Genomic DNA, 8,080 nt, shown 5'->3' with positions numbered 1-8,080 from the left:
AGAAAAATCTCTACTTTCATATTCATATAAAATTTCTGTTGCAAAGAATTTTTATTTAATTTAAAGTGAAGATAAATCCATGTAATTATATGGTGATTATTCATAAATCATTAATTAAACTCTAAGTTACATACTATTGCAGCATCTCATACATAACCTGGTAATTGAAATATTTTAGGAAAATGTATTATTAGAATTTTAAATATCACTCCATTACAAACATTTATCAACAAATATGGAAGAATGTATCTTATTGGTTCTGGTCAATTCTTATAGGGGAAGGTGTTAGATGATATTTAAGAAACACAGTTATAAATAATACAATGTATACCCTCTTTCAACGTGTTCTCCCTAGTAAATATCTGCTGTAAAAACCTGAGAAGAGTACCTTAAGGAAGAACTGGTTTATACTGGGCCACAGTTTGAGAAGAAGGGTTATTCTGGCAGGAGCAGGAGATAATCTGGTTACATCATGTCCACAGGAAGCAAAGAGAGATAAATGCTGGCATTCTGCTCCATTTCTTGATCTTAATCAGTCTAGGGCCTCAACCCACAGAATGGTGCCACCCATATTCAGGATTGGTATTCTTTCTTCAGTTAAATCTTTCTGGAAACACACTTGTAGTAATACTCAGAAGTTTTATCTTCCAGGTGATTCCAAATCCAGTCAAGTTGACAGTCAACATTAACCATCACAACAAATAAAAGATACATTGGATGTAGAATTAACTTATAAACACTTCAGAAGTGATGTTATTAGAAACAGATAAAGGACAAAATTATTCATTCTCCATTTTTTAAAATGTTATTTTGTTAAAATATGTACCTAAGAGACTACTTAAAGGACCATTTTATTCAGAGTTTTTCCATCTAAGACAGAAATGTGTATAAAATGATAATGAAGATGACAGAATTTGGAGGTGATTTTCAAAGCTAGGTGTATTTTACACCACAGAAAATGACTCCTAGTGTTTGGAAGTGTCTGTGGTGGTTTGAATATGTTTGGCCCAGGGAGTGGGACAATTAGGAAGTGTGGCCTTGTTGGAGGAAGTGTTTCACTGTGGGTGTGGGCTTTAAGACTCTTCTTCTAGCTGCCTGGAAGCCAGTCTCCTCCTGTTTCCCTTCCAAACAACATGTAGAACTCTCAGCTCCTTCAGTGCCATGCCTGCCCTAATGCTGCCATGTTCCTGCCTTGATAATTATGGACTGAACTACTGAACTTATAAGCCAGCCCCAATCAAATGTTGTTCTTATAGAAGTTGCCTTGGTCATGGTGTCTGTTCACAGCAGTACAATACTAAGACAATGTCAATATGTTGATTTTAAGACAATAAATTTTGCTTGTCTCAGTTTCACTAAGTGAGGTTAATTCTCATGTGGACTGAAAGGTTCCTTTCAAAAAGGGGATTTCAAGCTTAGAGAAGTGGATTTTTGGGTAAAGGTGCTAGCTCTCAAGCCTGAAGTCTTTCAATCTTGAAGACCTGAGTTAGATTTCCTGAGAATGATATGGTGGAAGGAGAGAACACAGTCATAGAAGTTGTCCTGTGATCTGCAGAGAAGAACATTTTACACACACACACACACACACTCACACACACACACACACACACCAATTTAAAGAGGATTCTCAGTGATGGAGAGATGGCTAAGTGTTTAAGAGCACTTGTCGCTCTTGCACAGGAACCAGGTTTGATTCCCAGCATGTACATGGGGGTCATAACCATCAGTAACTTTAGTTGGAAGGGATCTGATGGACTGCTATCGTTTTCTTGGATATAAGGCATGCATGTGGTGAACAAACATGTATGGACAAAACACATACACTAAAGTAAAATTAATTAGTTAAAATTTTAAAAAGAGGAACCCCCTTTCTGTAGCTTCAATGCAGCTATTCACCTTACTTTGGCTTATCCACATTCTCTTTCAGTTCAGCAATTTCCAGCTTAGTTTAGCAAGTCATTTATTTCATCCTTGGGTGGAAGTCCATTTCCAGGTATAGTGGACACTTTTGATCTGTGTGGGCTCAGAAGCCTTCTTTGAAGATCACAGTCAGTATCAACATCTTTTTCTTATCCTGTAGATGACAACAACTGAGAGAATGGCAGGTAACACTTAGAGCAGGAGAAATGAACCATTCATTTCCAACTGGAGTGAGTGCTTTACTCACAGATGGATTGGCTATCAAAATTCCTTTAGTTATGGACACTCAGATTGTTTGCTATTCAGTATAATAAATGCTATGGGGATAGTAACTTCTGTAGTGTATCGTACTTTGTGTTAGTAAATTGTCATATGTTGTTTAGGCTCACTGAGATGCTGACAGTGGTCACCAGGTTAGTCCCTTCTTTAAATCTAAGCATGTTTATCTTAGAGCATCTTCCAAAACCCCTTGTCCAAGGACAGGCTTACCCTGTGAGAAATGGAGAGGAGAAAAACAAAAGAGAGCAAGACTAAAGATACTGTGTCCTTGAGCACAGAAGAAGAGGAAGTTGTGAGAGCTGGAAGGTAAACCATGCCCAGGCACCTTCCAAAGCAAAAGGCTATTGTTTAAGTCAAAACTTTAAGATGTCTATTGTGGGAATAACTAATCAGAAGTATCACTCAGGAGAGAAAACCCCTGTCTGGGATGGTTTTTAGGGGTGAGAGGGTGTTTTGGTTCCCAGGGCATCAGTTGCTTTTTGCTGGATGGTGTGAGTGTTTCATCTGACACTCTTCTGTCTTTCTGTTGCTTGCTGTTTAAGTCTTTTATTCCTGATTACTGTGTACTTAATATACTCCTTCAAAATCACAAGCACAGCCATCAAGGGTCATTCTCTATATGAAGAATGTATATGTTTTCCTGAGCTGACATGCATGCAATTTTTTCTAGAAAACAGTCCTATTAGTAAAATTGCTAAAGGACTAAAAAGGTACACACAGATTTCAATTTTACTTGATATGACTTGATATGTTTTGCAAAGTACCTGAACCAGTTTCCACTCTCATCAGTAAGGCAAAATAGGTCTGCTCCTCTACAAGTTCACCAACTCTGTAGTGTTTGACTTCTTATTTTTTGTCTTATAATGAGGGTTAACATTTCATTAGTTTTATTTCCTGTAATAGATACTCACACTGGACATCTTCCTCTTCTTTGAATTACAAATTTGTATTCTGTTTGGTCACTTTGTCTGTTTTTTCACCATGGATTTGTAGGACCTGCCTCTGTGTGTGTGTGGGGGGGGGCAGGGGGAGAAAGAGGAGACAAAGACAGAGAGGGGAAGAAAGAGGGAGGGAGAGACAAAGGGAGAGAGAGAGAGAAAGCTTCTCAAATATTCTTTGTAAGTTTGAGTTGCAAATGGCATCTTCCAGTCGACAAATTTTCTTTTCACTTTTTTTATGCATTCTATGGTCCAGAAGTATGTAATGTTAATAAAGTTGAGTTTGTTGACCTTTTATTTTAAAGTTTATGCCTTTTGTATTTTGAGAAATCCTTCTTGGACCTACCCTCATTGAGAATAATTTTCTAAATTTAATTTTTAAAATTGAGATTTTCACAATTGGAATTTATTTATTTTTTGGTATTATTTATGTTGATATTTAAAAACAAGAGATTCCCACCAAATGAGCCATTGAAGACATATCATCTTTGCCAACTCAATTCCTGTCAGTCTCAGAAGTCTGGTACAAGGTATAACATTTCTCCACTTAGAAGCTCACAAGGTTGACAACAAGCTTGAACTATCTACCTGTTCATTTTAGAAGCTGAGGGTGCTGGAGAGATGGCTCAGTGGTTAAGAGGTCCTGAGTTCAATTCCCAGCAACCACATGGCAGCTTACAACCATCTGTAATGGGATCTGATGCCCTTTTCTGGGGTGTCTGAAGAGAGCAAATAGTGTACTCACATACATAAAATAAATACATAAATAAATCTTAAAAAAAAAGTTGGGAGTCTTCTTCAAGCCAGCATAATTGTGGTAGAGTTAAGATCAACTAATTTAGGAATTTAATTCTATCTATAAAACTCTTACACAAAACTGTATAGAATAGAATTTGATTTAATAACTGTGAGAAGGTGTGTGTACACCATGGATCTTGGAGCCATCTTAAAACTTTTCCTACCCTATGATATGAAGTTGAGAAATATACTTTTTCTACAAAACTTTCTTCAAGAAATTTAAAATATGTACTAAAGTAAGCACAACAGTTGCCCAAACCCTTAGTTTTCTGTGATACTAAATGGACACTTTAAGTACCAACTCACTTTTTCTTTTTTTCATTGTTTTCTTTTTTCTTTTTAAAATATATATAGGAAATAAGTGTAATAAACCAAATACGTGGATGAAAAAATACAAGAATCATGTGATCATCTCAATGGAAGCAAAAACAAAAAGAAAAAAGAAAAAAAAAAGTCTTTGATAAGATTCAACATGCCTTCTTAATAAAAGCCCTAGAACAAGTAGGACTGTAGGAAACATATTCCAACATAATAAAGGTTATATATGACAAACCCATGGCCAATATCATCCTAAATGAATAAAACCATTAATAAGCCCCATTGAAATCAGGAATGGGAGAAGCCTGCCCACTATCCCTACTGCTCATCCATAAGGTAATTGAAGCATTAGCTTGAGCAATAAGACAAGAGAAAGGATACAAATGAGAAAATATTAAGTCAAATTATTTTCTTTTTTTCCCATGTGTAAGAGGTTTAATTGAGAGGGAGAGAGGGGGCAGTAGTGGAGAGAGAGGAGGGAGAGAGAGAAAGTCAAATTATTTTCAATTGAAGATTATATTACCTTATATCCAATGTTCCCAACATTTGACTAGAAAAATTGTAGAAGTTATCAATAATTTCAGCAAAGTGTTATGATACATAATTGGCTTACAAAATTTACCAGTCTTAATACATATGAGTAACAAACATGCTGAGAAAGAGAACACAAATACGCTCCTCTTCCCAGTTTCTCAAATAACATAAAATATTTAGAATATACATAACAAAAGACGTAAAAAACCTCTACAGTGAAAACTTGTGAAATGTGTGAAGAGATTAAGAAACATACTAGAATTAGACCTTCCTACCAAAATGATTTACTGATTCAATGAAATCACAATAAATATCTTCATCTCATTCTTTACATAAATAGAAAATCCTCAAGTTGATATGGAACAAGAAAAGACCCAGAATAGCCAATTAGTCCTAGATAAGTGTTTGTTTCTATGTGTTCTGCTCATTTTAAGTGCTATGTGCATCTGTCTAAGACCCCAACTTTTATATATCTCTTTCTATTGAGTTTATTTTGTTCAATATTAGAATGGCTACTCCAGCTTGTTTCTTAGGATCATTTGCTTCAAAAATTGTTTTCCAACCTTTTACTCTGAGGTAGTATCTGTCTTTGTCACTGAGGTGGGTTTCCTGTATGCAGCAAAATGCTTGGTCCTGTTTATGTAGCCACTCTCTTAGTCTATGTCTTTTTATTGGGGAGTTGAATCCATTGAGGTTAAGAGATATTAAGGAATAGTGATTGTTGCTTCCTGTTAGTTTTGTTGTTAGAGGTGGAATTATGCTTGCGTGGCTATCTTCTTTTGGGTTTGTTGAAAGAAGATTACTTTCTTGCTTTTTCTAGGATGTAGTTTCCCTCCTTGTGTTGGTGCTTTCCATCTATTATCCTTTGTAGGGCTGCATTTGTGGAAAACTATTTTGTAAATTTGGTTTTGGTATGGAATTATCTTGTTTTTTCCATCTATGGTAATTGACAGTTTTGCTGGATATAGTATCCTGGGCTGGCATTTGTGTTCTTGTAGGGTCTGTATGACATCTGTCCAGAATCTTCTAGCTTTCATGGTCTTTAGTGAGAAGTCTGGTGTAATTCTGATAGGTTTGCCTTTATATGTTACTTGACCTTTTTCCCTTACTGCTTTTAATATTCTTTCTTTGTTTTGTGCATTTGGTGTTTTGATTATTATGTGACGGGAGAAACTTCTTTTCTTGTCCAAACTATTTGGAGTTCTATAGGCTTTTGATATGTTTATGGGCATCTTTTCTTTTGGAAGATTTCTTCTATAATTTTGTTGAAGATATTTATTGGTACTTTAAGTTGGGAATCTTCACTCTCTTCTATACCTATTGTCCTTAGGTTTGGTCTTCTCATTGTGTCATGGATTTCCCGGATGTTTTGGGTTAGGAGCTTTTTCTTTGACTGTTGTGTCAATGTTTTCTATGGTACCTTCTGCCCCTGAGATTCTCTCTTCTGTCTCTTGTATTCTGTTGGTGATGCTTGTGTCTATGATTCCTGATCTCTTTCCTAGCTTTTCTACCTCCAGGGTTGTTTCTCTTTCTGATTTCTTTATTATTTCTATTTCCATTTTTAGATCCTGGATGGTTTTGTTCAATTCCTTCACTTGTTGGTTGTGTTTTCCTGTAATTTTTAAAGGGATTTTTGTGTGTGCTCTTTAAGGGTTCTATCTGTTTACACAATACAGGTTCTGTATTTCTTTAAGAGAGTTATGTATGTCCTTCTTAAAGTCCTCTATCACCATCATGAGATGTGATTTTAAATCAGAGTCTTGCTTTTCAGGTGTGTTAGGGTATCCAGGGCTCATTGTGGTTGGAGAACTGGGTTCTGATGATGCCAAGTAGCCTTGATTTCTGTTGCTTATGTTCTTACCCTTTCCTCTCACCATCTGGTTATCTCTGGTGTTAGCTGGTCTTGCTGTCTCTGACTGTGGCTTGTCCCTCCTGCAAGCTTGTGTGTCAGTACTTCTGGGAGACCAGTTCTCTCTGCAAGCAATTTGGGTAGGGAGAGCTGTGGCACAGGGTCAGCACCGAAGTACAAATGGAAACTGGAAGGATCTTGTCCCTGGCCGTTCTTTGGTTCCTGTGTCCTGATGGCTCTGGGCAGGTCCCTCTTGGTCCAAGAATCTGAGCAGAAATGGTGGTCTTACATGTGCTCACAGGTGAGTCAGCACTCCTGGGAGACCAGCTCTCTCCAGGCAGTATTGGATATGGAGAGCTGTGTGATATGGATTAGCTCCGGGCACAGATGGGACCATTTCTTAGTTAGGTTTATTATCTCTGTGATGAAGCACCATGACCTAAATCAATTTGAGGAGGAAAGGGTTACACTTCCATATCATCCTGTTCATCATCAAATGCCAGGGTAGGAACCTGGAGGCAGGAGCTGATGCAGAAACCACAGAGGAACACTGCTTACTGTCTTGCTTTCCATGGCTTGCTCAGCCTGCCTTCTTCTAAATTTGAGGATAACCAGACCAACAGTGGCACCACCCACAATGGGCTAGAGCCCTACCCCACCCCATAAATCACTAAAGTAATAAAATGCCCTACAGGATTGCCTACATTTAATCTTATGGAAGAATTTATTCAGTTCAGGTTCCTTCTTCTCTGATGACTTTCACTGGTGTGAAGTTGGCACAATATTATCCAGCATAACTACTAAGATTCCTCTAAGTTTTAAAATATGATGACTATTTCATAGGATTAAGGATATTCTCCTTGTAGCCTCTTCAATAGTCTAGATAAAGGGAGTAATTATGAAGCTGATAAAGTTCCAAGATCCCCTTACACCCTGGCCTGCAGTTGACAGTGATGTCCCCAGTGTTTTGATATAACTTTTCCTATAATGTTGGCTCTCCTCAATCAACCAGTCCTTTGTGGGACTGCAATGGTCTGGGATTATGGAAGAAGTGTCTAAGGAGATCTTATAACCTGAATACCTCCTTTTTCCCAACCTGGCACCATAAAATTGGCTACCCCACCATCAATCATAGTAAGATTTTATTACTCTGACAGTTATTAGATGTCACTCCTTGTTTGACCTTATAAGATTCTACCCTCAAACCCCTGCATATGCAGATGAAATGTCTTCCAATACCCCTGTCTTGGCCAATTGTACACAGCCACACAAACCTTGCCCCAGAGACTGTGACCATTTCCCCAAGGGGACAAATACCCATTTCTATACCTCCCCCATTAAACTGAAGCAGGTCTCTGAATCTCTGAAGTTGTTCCCTGGTAGTATGATTTCTTTTTCCTCTTCTTCTTCTTCTTCTTCTTCTTCTTCTTCTTCTTCTTCTTCT

The sequence above is a fragment of the Mastomys coucha genome, chromosome X (genome assembly GCF_008632895.1).
Source record: "Mastomys coucha isolate ucsf_1 chromosome X, UCSF_Mcou_1, whole genome shotgun sequence".
Classification (NCBI taxonomy): Eukaryota; Metazoa; Chordata; class Mammalia; order Rodentia; family Muridae; genus Mastomys; species Mastomys coucha.
This window is presented reverse-complemented; position numbering follows the sequence as displayed.